At 40.9% G+C, this 9,465-nt stretch overlaps 1 pseudogene; it reads right to left on the reverse strand.

Moving 5' to 3' along the window:
• Positions 1 to 189: 189 nt before the first annotated feature.
• Positions 190 to 3,909, reverse strand: LOC118372414 (meiotic recombination protein DMC1/LIM15 homolog; annotated as a pseudogene).
• Between the last annotated feature and the right edge of the window lie 5,556 nt (positions 3,910 to 9,465).

Here is a 9,465-nt window from a genome sequence, read left to right on the forward strand (position 1 = left end):
TGGAACTACAGAACAATGCATTCTGGAAGGTGAGGTTGAACGTTAAGCGGTCTATCGCCACTCTGTAAACCGGTAAATATGAACATTAAAAACAGTATACACATCCTTAATTTTACTAAACTCAACAACAACAAAAAATCTAACATTAAATAGTACAGATAAACAGTATAAGTATTCAAATTAGTTATGATTTGAAAAAAGCTGCCCAATGGTGAATCCATGAGGGTCTTTCACTCTTTGGCATCAGCAATTCCCCCCGGAGTGAAAGTGGCCTCGTTCTCAGGCATATCAGGACTGCAGGAGACCATGGAAAATAATGAATCTACGAGAGGAGGAAGATCTTTCTCTATAGGTGAGAAAATCATATTTGACAACTTCTTTACAATGATTTATTACAAAGGAATAATGAGAACAACATATATTGAGTAAGTGAACTTTAAGACAAATTACATGTCAAATATCTTGCCGATTCTCAACTCTCCACATCCTTTCCTCAAGCTGATTTGTGTGGTGGACGCATGCACCAGGATGTGCCCTCCAATCGGCTTTTTGGGATCAGCTTGGAACCTGACAGAGACAAGAGAAACACTCAGATTAGAATTACAGGCCAAAATCTGTTAGAAATTTAGCCAAGTGAGTGAGTTTCCGTCCAATTCCAAACCGAACCCTAGTCCCTACATCAGGCTAGTCACTTACGACATCCCAGCTCCAGGGTCTGCAGTCATCTGATTGGTGACAAACACTGCAACGTTGTACTCTAGGGAGAGGAGAAAGGAAGACATTAATATCAATATGTACAAATTAATATTTAAAAAATATATATATCCCATCTCCATCAATCCAAGGTTTATGCAAAATTCAAGAGTTATTCTGCAGAGTTATTCTGCTGCGATGTACATCTATTATTTCCATAGTTCCCATATAAATCTGCAAGAGCTGTGGCCAGACCTTCAGAGACCTTCTGCAGACGAGAGCATCTGGGCCAGCTTCTGTTGTCTCTCTGCCAGCTCCCCTCGGCCAGAGAAATCTACCCGGAACAGAGCCATGATGGAGTCTATGATCTGAGGGCAGGAATGGAAAAAAAAACAGAGACACAAGATATTATAAATGCTTATTACACATAATAATGCATTATATCTGTCGACATTAACTAAAGTTTTACCGAAATATAAGTACAGTGATAGTATTTTTTTCTTAGTGTCAACTTCTAACATAAAACAATATGAAAGGTGATGTTGTTTATATTTTAATTTTCATTTAATACCAGAATTTTGAAGATGCCTCCCTCCTCGTGGAATTTGGCCGCCACAAAATCCAACAGCTCCATCTGGTGTTCACCTGAAGTTGAAACCTAATTAGGGACATAGTAGTGCAGTAGAGTAAGTCCAAGATGCATGGTCCAAACCATACAAAAGCCTTATCCTCTGATGTCATAAGTACCCATTAGAAAACACAGAAATTATCCTAAAATGTATACAGTAAAAAATGTACAAACAGACTCAAAATGTATACTTAACATTTCTATCTAACTTTGTGAAACAGCTTTTCTCAGACAATATGTTCAGGTTTAGGCAGTAATTGTAACGGTTGTCGTCTGGAGATAGAGAGGACCAAAGCGCAGCGTGGTTAGTGTTCATCTTTTTAATGGAAAACTGAACACTTAAAAAAAAAAAATACAACAAAGTGACAACCAAAACAGTTCTATCTGGTGCAGACACACAAAAATGTAAAATAACCACCCACAAACCCCAAAAGAAAACAGGCTACCTAAATATGGTTCCCAATCAGAGACAATGACTAACACCTGCCTCTGAGAACCATATCAGGCCAAACAAGAAACCCCACATAGAAACAGAAAACATAGACTGCCCACACAACTCACGCCCTGACCACACTAAAACAAAGAAAATACAAAAGAACAGAACGTGACAGTAATGATAGAGAGGTACTGTTTAATGAGTAAGTTAGATGTCTTACTGGTGTAGGCTCGGGCGTATAACACATTATCCAACACAGCATCATGGTCCACGTTGAACCTGTTTGCTATGGCCTTCAGCCTGTCTGGACGACTAGAGGGTCACATCAGGTTAAGGAAAGCACAGGATTTCATAAGAGACTATTGGCTGATGACCCCTTATGACCCTGTATCCTCAGAAATACTTGCAAAGGTAAGGGTGATTTTAAACTGATGCAAATTTGACTTTATAGATTAGAGCTCAGGTAAATTAGGATACAAAGTGTTCTCTGTGTCGATGAAGATTACTTTTCCTCCTGTGTAGCCATCCTCTCCAGGAAGCTGGGCTGTGACTGGAGAACAACAGAGACACGGACTAAATGACAAGAACCAATGTAATAATATCTGAATATTTCTGAAACCTGACTTCCAATACAGTACAACCTAACTGGGACTACCGAAAATACCCCTCAGCCATTCACATACCACAGTGTGTGAGAGCTGGGTCTTGCCTGTCCGAAACTGAGGGACTAAACATTTACTATGAAAGTATGAAAAAAAGAGAACATGTTTTATATCTGACTCAGTTCAGGTTAATGTTAGCAATTGGGCCTTAACTTCTTGTCTTATACATCATGAGCATGAGATTTATCATATCTTTGACTGGGGGACCCACAGAGCTCACCTCCAAATGCCTCAGTGATTACCATGCTCTCCATACCTCCCCCAAGTAGTTTACTGAAGACAGACGGATCAGAAGAGAAAAATTGGAGTACTTAAAATGTATTACTATAAAAAGTTATGATCATATGAGCATGTGGCGAATCTCCACTCAAACTCTATGCTTCCAGTGTTGACGCGGAACAATTGTTTCCTCTTCACACTGTATTCAAATGCTGTCAGGAAACCTTTGGTCTAAACTAAAAATGTATTCAACATACTTGGCGACCAGCTGCAACAGGATTTTGAGTTTGTCTTACATTGAATAAATGTTTTTTTTTTTACATTGTTGACAACAAAACTAATCATGAAAAATCAAAGTCCCCTATTCTGAAGTAGACTCAGGTGAGTCTCTCACCAGCATTTTCCCAGCAGCTTCTTTGATCTTGTCCACCTTGGCCTCTGAAAGGCCCTTGATGTTACACAGGGCTTTGCGTGTGGTCATCTGGATCCCCTTCACTATGCAAATACCCAGACTTCAGCTTCTTTAAATCTGCCATATTCTGTATGGATGGAGGGAGGGTGGGAGGGATGGAGAGGAGAGAGAGTGAGGGGTGGTAGTGGGAGAGAATGGAGAGAGAGGGAGGGGGGTTTACTTATTAGTTTTGAGGTGTAATCTTGAGTTGGTCTATCTACCAACCCATGACTAAGTATCTATAACATATTATACACTCTGTCAAGTGTCAGCGCTGTCTAACGACTGTCCTTGACATTGTTTTCAGATATACTCACAATTCCATGCTTCTGTAGGGTGTCTATGTTTTGGAAAAAGGACTCCTGGGGGTAAAGAACATGACCAAACAACCTCATGTCCATGTTGAGAAGTAACAAATGATCTGACTGTCTGACACACCACTTAGGCCAGATGGAAGTTACCATCACCAAAACATATATTAGCTATGTTGTTTGTTATCAATGATTATCAAAGAGTTGTAGCTAACTTCCTAGCTACAACAATCCATTCTACCAAGAACAACCTAACATGATGCTAGTAGTAGCAACGAGATGGCTAGTGGCTAACAAAACTGACAACCGTAGCCAGGCTGGCAAGCAAGCTAAAATCAAAGACTGTACAGTATGAAGATAGGCAAACACTGCTTCTCCAATAAAGATAAATAGTAATGGTGTCTTATTGTAAGCACTACCTCCGCCATGGTTGTTTGAACAAAGCCTACGGGGAAAATGAATGGTGTATTTTGTAGTCTTAGGAGGAAAAATATTTTCCCGCACTCAATTCGCGAATATCGTTCCGCTAATACAGGACTAGTAAAGGCACAGTGCACTTAATTTGTGATTTAAAAAAAAAAAGTATTTGAATGTTTACCAGCATTTGCAACTTGAGTCTAATAATTATCTGTACAAAACAGGTAATCTAAAACAAAATCTATTAGTCACCTGTGCCGAATACAACAGGTGTAGAATTTGCAGTGAATTGCTTACTCCCAAGCCCTTAACCAACAGTGCAGTTTTAACAAAATACCTAAAAAAAAGTAAGAGATAAGAATAACAAATAATTAGGTAAGTGAGGTAATATGTACATGTCTGTAGAGTTATTAAAGTGACTATGCATAGACAATAAACAGAGAGTAGCAGCAGCGTAGAAGAGAGGGGAGGGGGGGGCAATGCAAATAGTCTGGGTAGCCATTTTATTACAAGTTCAGGAGTCTTAAGGCTTGGGGGTAGAAGCTGTTAAGAAGCCTTTTGGACCTAGACTTGCCGCTCCGGTTCTGTTTGCCGTGTGGTAGCAGAGAGAATGACTAAGGTGGCTGGAGTCTTTGACAATTCTTAGAGCCTTCCTTGGACACTGCCTGGTATAGAGGTCCTGGATGGCAGGAAGCTTGGCCCCGGTGATGTACTGGGCCGTACGCACTCCCCTCTGTAGTGCCTTGCGGTCGGAGGTCGAGCATTTGCCATACCAAGCAGTGATGGAAGCAGTCAGGATGCTCTCGATGGTGCAGCTGTAAAACCATTTGAGGATCTGAGGACCCATGCCAAATCTTTTCAGTCTCCTGAGAAAGTCCAGGATCCAGATACAGAGGGAGGTGTTTAGTCCCAGGGTCCTTATCTTAGTGATGAGCTTTGAGGGCACTGTGGTGTTGAACGATGAGCTGTAGTCAATGAATAGCATTCTCACATACAGTTGAAGTCGGAAGTTTACAAACACTTAGGTTGGATTCATTAAAACTTGTTTTTCACCCACTCCACAAATTTCTTGTTAACAAACTATAGTTTTTGCTAGTTGGTTTAGGACATATACTTTGTGCATGACAAAGTCATTTTTCCAAAACATTTTTAAAGACAGATTATTTCAATTATAATTCACTGTATCACAATTCCAGTGGGTCAGAAGTTTACATACACTAAATTGACTGTGCCTTTAAACAGCTTGGAACATTCCAGAAAATGATGTCAAGGCTTTAGAAGATTAATTTGAGTCAATTGGAGGTGTACCCGTGGATGAATTTCAAGGCCTACCTTCAAACTCAGTGCCTCTTTGCTTGACATCATGGGAAAATCAAAAGATATCAGCCAATACCTCAGAAAAAAACCTGTAGACATCCACGAGTCTGGTTCATCCTTGGGAGCAATTTCCAAATGCCTGAAGGTGCCACGTTCATCTGTACAAACAATAATATGCAAGTATAAACACCATGGGACCACGCAGCCATCATACCACTCAGGAAGGAGGTGCGTTCTGTCTCCTAGAGATGAACATACTTTGGTGCAAAAAGCGCAAATCAATCCCAGAACAACAGCAAAGGACCTTGTGAAGATGCTGGAGGAAACAGGTACAAAAGGATCTATTATCCACAGTAAAACGAGTCCTATATCGACATAACCTGAAAGGCAGCTCAGCAAGGAAGAAGCCACTGCTCCAAAATCGCCATAAAAAAGCCAGACTAGGGTTTGCAACTGCACATGGGGACAAAGATCATACTTTTTGGATAAATGTCCTCTGGTCTGAAGAAACAAAAATAGAACTGTTTGGCCATAATGACCATTGTTATGTTTGGAGGAAAAAGGGGGAGGCTTGCAATCTGAAGAAATCCATCCCAACCGTGAAGCACGGGTTGGCAGCATCATGTTGTGGGGGTGCTTTGCTGCAGGAGGGACTGGTGCACTTCAAAAAATAGATGGCTTTATGAGGCAGGGAAATTATGTGGATATATTGAAGCAACATCTCAAGACATCAGTCAGGAAGTTAAAACTTGGTCGCAAATGGGTCTTCCAAATGGACAATGACCCCAAGCATACTTCCAAAGTTGTGGCAAAATGGCTTAAGGACAACAAAGTCAAGGTATTGGAGTGGCCATCACGAAGCCCTGACCTCAATCCTATGGAAAATGTGTGGGCAAAACTGAAAAAGCATGTGCGAGCAAGGAGGCCTACAAACCTGACTCAGTTACACCAACTCTGTCAGGAGGAATGGGCCAAAATTCATCCAACTTATTGTGGGAAGCTTGTGGAAGGCTACCCTAAACGTTTGACCCAATTTAAATCAAATCCATTCATTTATATGGCCCTTCGTACATCACCTGATATATCAAAGTGCTGTACAGAAACCCAGCCTAAAACCCCAAACAGCAAGCAATGCAGGTGTAGAAGCACGGTGGCTAGGAAAAACTCCCTAGAAAGGCCAGAACCTAGGAAGAAACCTAGAGAGGAACCAGGCTATGAGGGGTGGCCAGTCCTCTTCTGGCTGTGCCGGGTGGAGATTATAACATAACATGGCCAAGATGTTCAAAAATGACTAGCATGGTCAAATAATAATAATCACAGTAGTTGTCGAGGGTGCAGCAAGTCAGCACCTCAGGAGTAAATGTCAGTTGGCTTTTCATAGCCAATCATTAAGAGTATCTCTACCACTCCTGCTGTCTCTAGAGAGTTGAAAACAGCAGGTCTGGGACAGGTAGCACGTCCGGTGAACAGGTCAGGATTCCATAGCCGCAGAACAGTTGAAACTGGAGCAGCAGCAATGCCAGGTAGTCCTGAGGCATGGTCCAAGGGCTCAGGTCCTCCGAGAGAAAGAGAGAATTAGAGAGAGCATACTTAAATTCACACAGGACACCGGATAAGACAGGAGAAGTACTCCAGATATAACAAACTGACCCTAGCCCCCCGACACATAAACTGCTGCAGCATAAATACTGGAGGATGAGACAGGAGGGGTCAGGAGACACTGTGGCCCCATCCGATGATACCCCCAGACAGGGCCAAACAGGAAGGATATAACCCCACCCACTTTGCCAAAGCACAGCCCCCACACCACTAGAGGGATATCTTCAACCACCAACTAACAGTTAACAATTTAAAGGCAATGCTACCAAATACCAATTGAGTGTATATAAACTTCTGACCCAATGGGAATGTGATGAAAGAAATAAAAGCTGAAATAAATAATTCTCTCCACTATTATTCTGACATTTCACATTCTTAAAATAAAGTGGTGATACTAACTGATTTAAGACAGGGAATTTTCACTAGGATTAAATGTCAGGAATTGTGAAAAACAGAGTTTAAATGCATTTGGCTAAGTTGTATGTAAACTTCCGACTTCAACTGTAGGTGTTCCTTTTCTCCATGGGTGAAAGGGCAGTGTGGAGTGCAATAGAGATTGCATCATCTGTGGATCTGTTGGGGCGATATGCGAATTGGAGTGGGTCTATAGTTTCTGGGATAATGGTGTTGATGTGAGCCATGACCAACCTTTCAATGGTGGTCTGCTTGAAACATGTTGGTATTACAGACTCAGCCAGGGAGAGGTTGAAAATGTCAGTGAAGACACTTGCCAGTTGGTCAGCGCATGCTCGGAGTACACATCCTGGTAATGCGTCTGGCCCTGCGGCCTTGTGAATGTTGACCTGTTTAATTGACCAGTTTAAAGGTCTTACTCACATCGGCTGCTGAGAGCGTGATCACACAGTCGTCCGGAACAGCTGATGCTCTCATGCATGTTTCAGTGTTACTTGCCACGAAACAAGCATAGAAGTTATTTAGCTCGTCTGGTAGGCTCGTGTCACTAGGAAGCTCTCAGCTGTGCTTCCCCTTGTAGTCTGTAATAGTTTGCAAGCCCTGCCACATCCGACGAGCATCTGAGCCAGCGTAGTACGATTAGAGCCTGTGTAGTATCTGATAATACTTGTGGAATATGAAAATACTTGTTTGATATACAGTATGTTTTCTAGTTTCTTTAAATACTTTGCAAATGAAACTTATTTCTATGTGTTAACTGGAATGGTCTATTCATTCCTTTTCAGTAGAAGCTCTTATCCAAAGCAACTTACAGTAGTGAGTGCACATTTTCATACTGGTCCCCCATGGGAATGGAACCCACAACCCTAACATTGCAAATGCCATCCTCTACCAATTTAGCCACATCATCACAAACCACTTGATGTCTCAATATACTCATTTACTGTATTGTGCATTGTTATTCTTCATAGTGATGGAAAGTCTACAGGTACAAACCTGGATGACCACCAGCCTATGTATAATACAGTAATGTACATTCACATTAAGTAGTTTGTAAGGATGGTAAATTAATACTGCCCCCCAAAAAATTGTTTTCCATGTTATTTGATCAAGAACAATATGTAATTTGATGTAGATATTTTGTGTCTTTGCCCATAACTTTGCACCTTTTGATGTAAATGTTTGAGGACAGACAGGGTTTTGTTCTTTCTGGATCCTATTTGGATGACAATCACAGCGACAGGGTCAGGGCAACAACTCTTACAATTCCAACTATTGAATCCTGCAAGATATTGTTCTTCATTATACAACTACCTTTTTTGTCAAAGCTGATAAGTTGAAAAAAATGTTTTGCCTGCACTACAGACCTCTATATCAGTCCACTAATACCAGTAAAGGCCCAGTGCACTACTTTTGAGAAACAATATATTTAAAAAATATATATATATATTTTGTATTAATTTTTTTTTTTTTCAGATTTTTCAGGGGGTGCGGCAGCACCTTCGGCACCCCTATTTCTCATGGCTATGCATAAAGCACATAAAGGCTTCATAATTCATAAAGGTCATGTTAACTGACTGCTTTAATCTCATAGAACAAAATGTATGAGATATCTTATGCCTGTGTTAACCTGAGATTTTATTTTCGGTGTTTATTACAAAACTCTATTATTTTCCCATTTATTCTTCGGTTAGGGATGGCTGAACAAACCAGAGGTCACTCATTTCCGGGTTTTAGAACAACAACCTGGCCAGCTCTAAGAAATCATAGAAATAGAATGGGCTTGGATACTCTAACCCTGGCGATTTGGCTGGCAAACTCATGGGTACACTGGCAATGGCTGCCTATTATTGTGACAATAATTTCCATTGTGATGCAATCGTTTCCATGGTAATGTAGAATGTTCATTCAAATGATGTTAGCTGTCATGCAATGGAATGTACTTTTTGTAATGTCAGTTGAGTTGATTCAAAATATCACAGCACAGATTGATGGGTACATTTCCTGCTTTTAATTCCTGATTTGCTCCTATGGGTATACTCGCCAGTCCACCCATTATGACATAATTGCCTTAAATGCGGACGTCCATTCTATTAATTCAATTTCTAAAATAGAAATCCCCACTTGTAGGTGATGTCACCGCGACGTTGGCTAGCTAATGCCGCGTTCAGGTGCTTGTCGGAATTAGGAAACTCAGAAATGTCTGACTTGCTAATAGGTTGTAAGTTATTTATTATTGATGTATTTATTTTCATCTTTATTTAACCAGGTAGGGTAGTTGAGAACAAGTTCTCATTTGCAACTGCGACCTGGCCAAG

Source organism: Oncorhynchus keta, chromosome 2 (genome assembly GCF_023373465.1).
Source record: "Oncorhynchus keta strain PuntledgeMale-10-30-2019 chromosome 2, Oket_V2, whole genome shotgun sequence".
Classification (NCBI taxonomy): domain Eukaryota; kingdom Metazoa; phylum Chordata; class Actinopteri; order Salmoniformes; family Salmonidae; genus Oncorhynchus; species Oncorhynchus keta.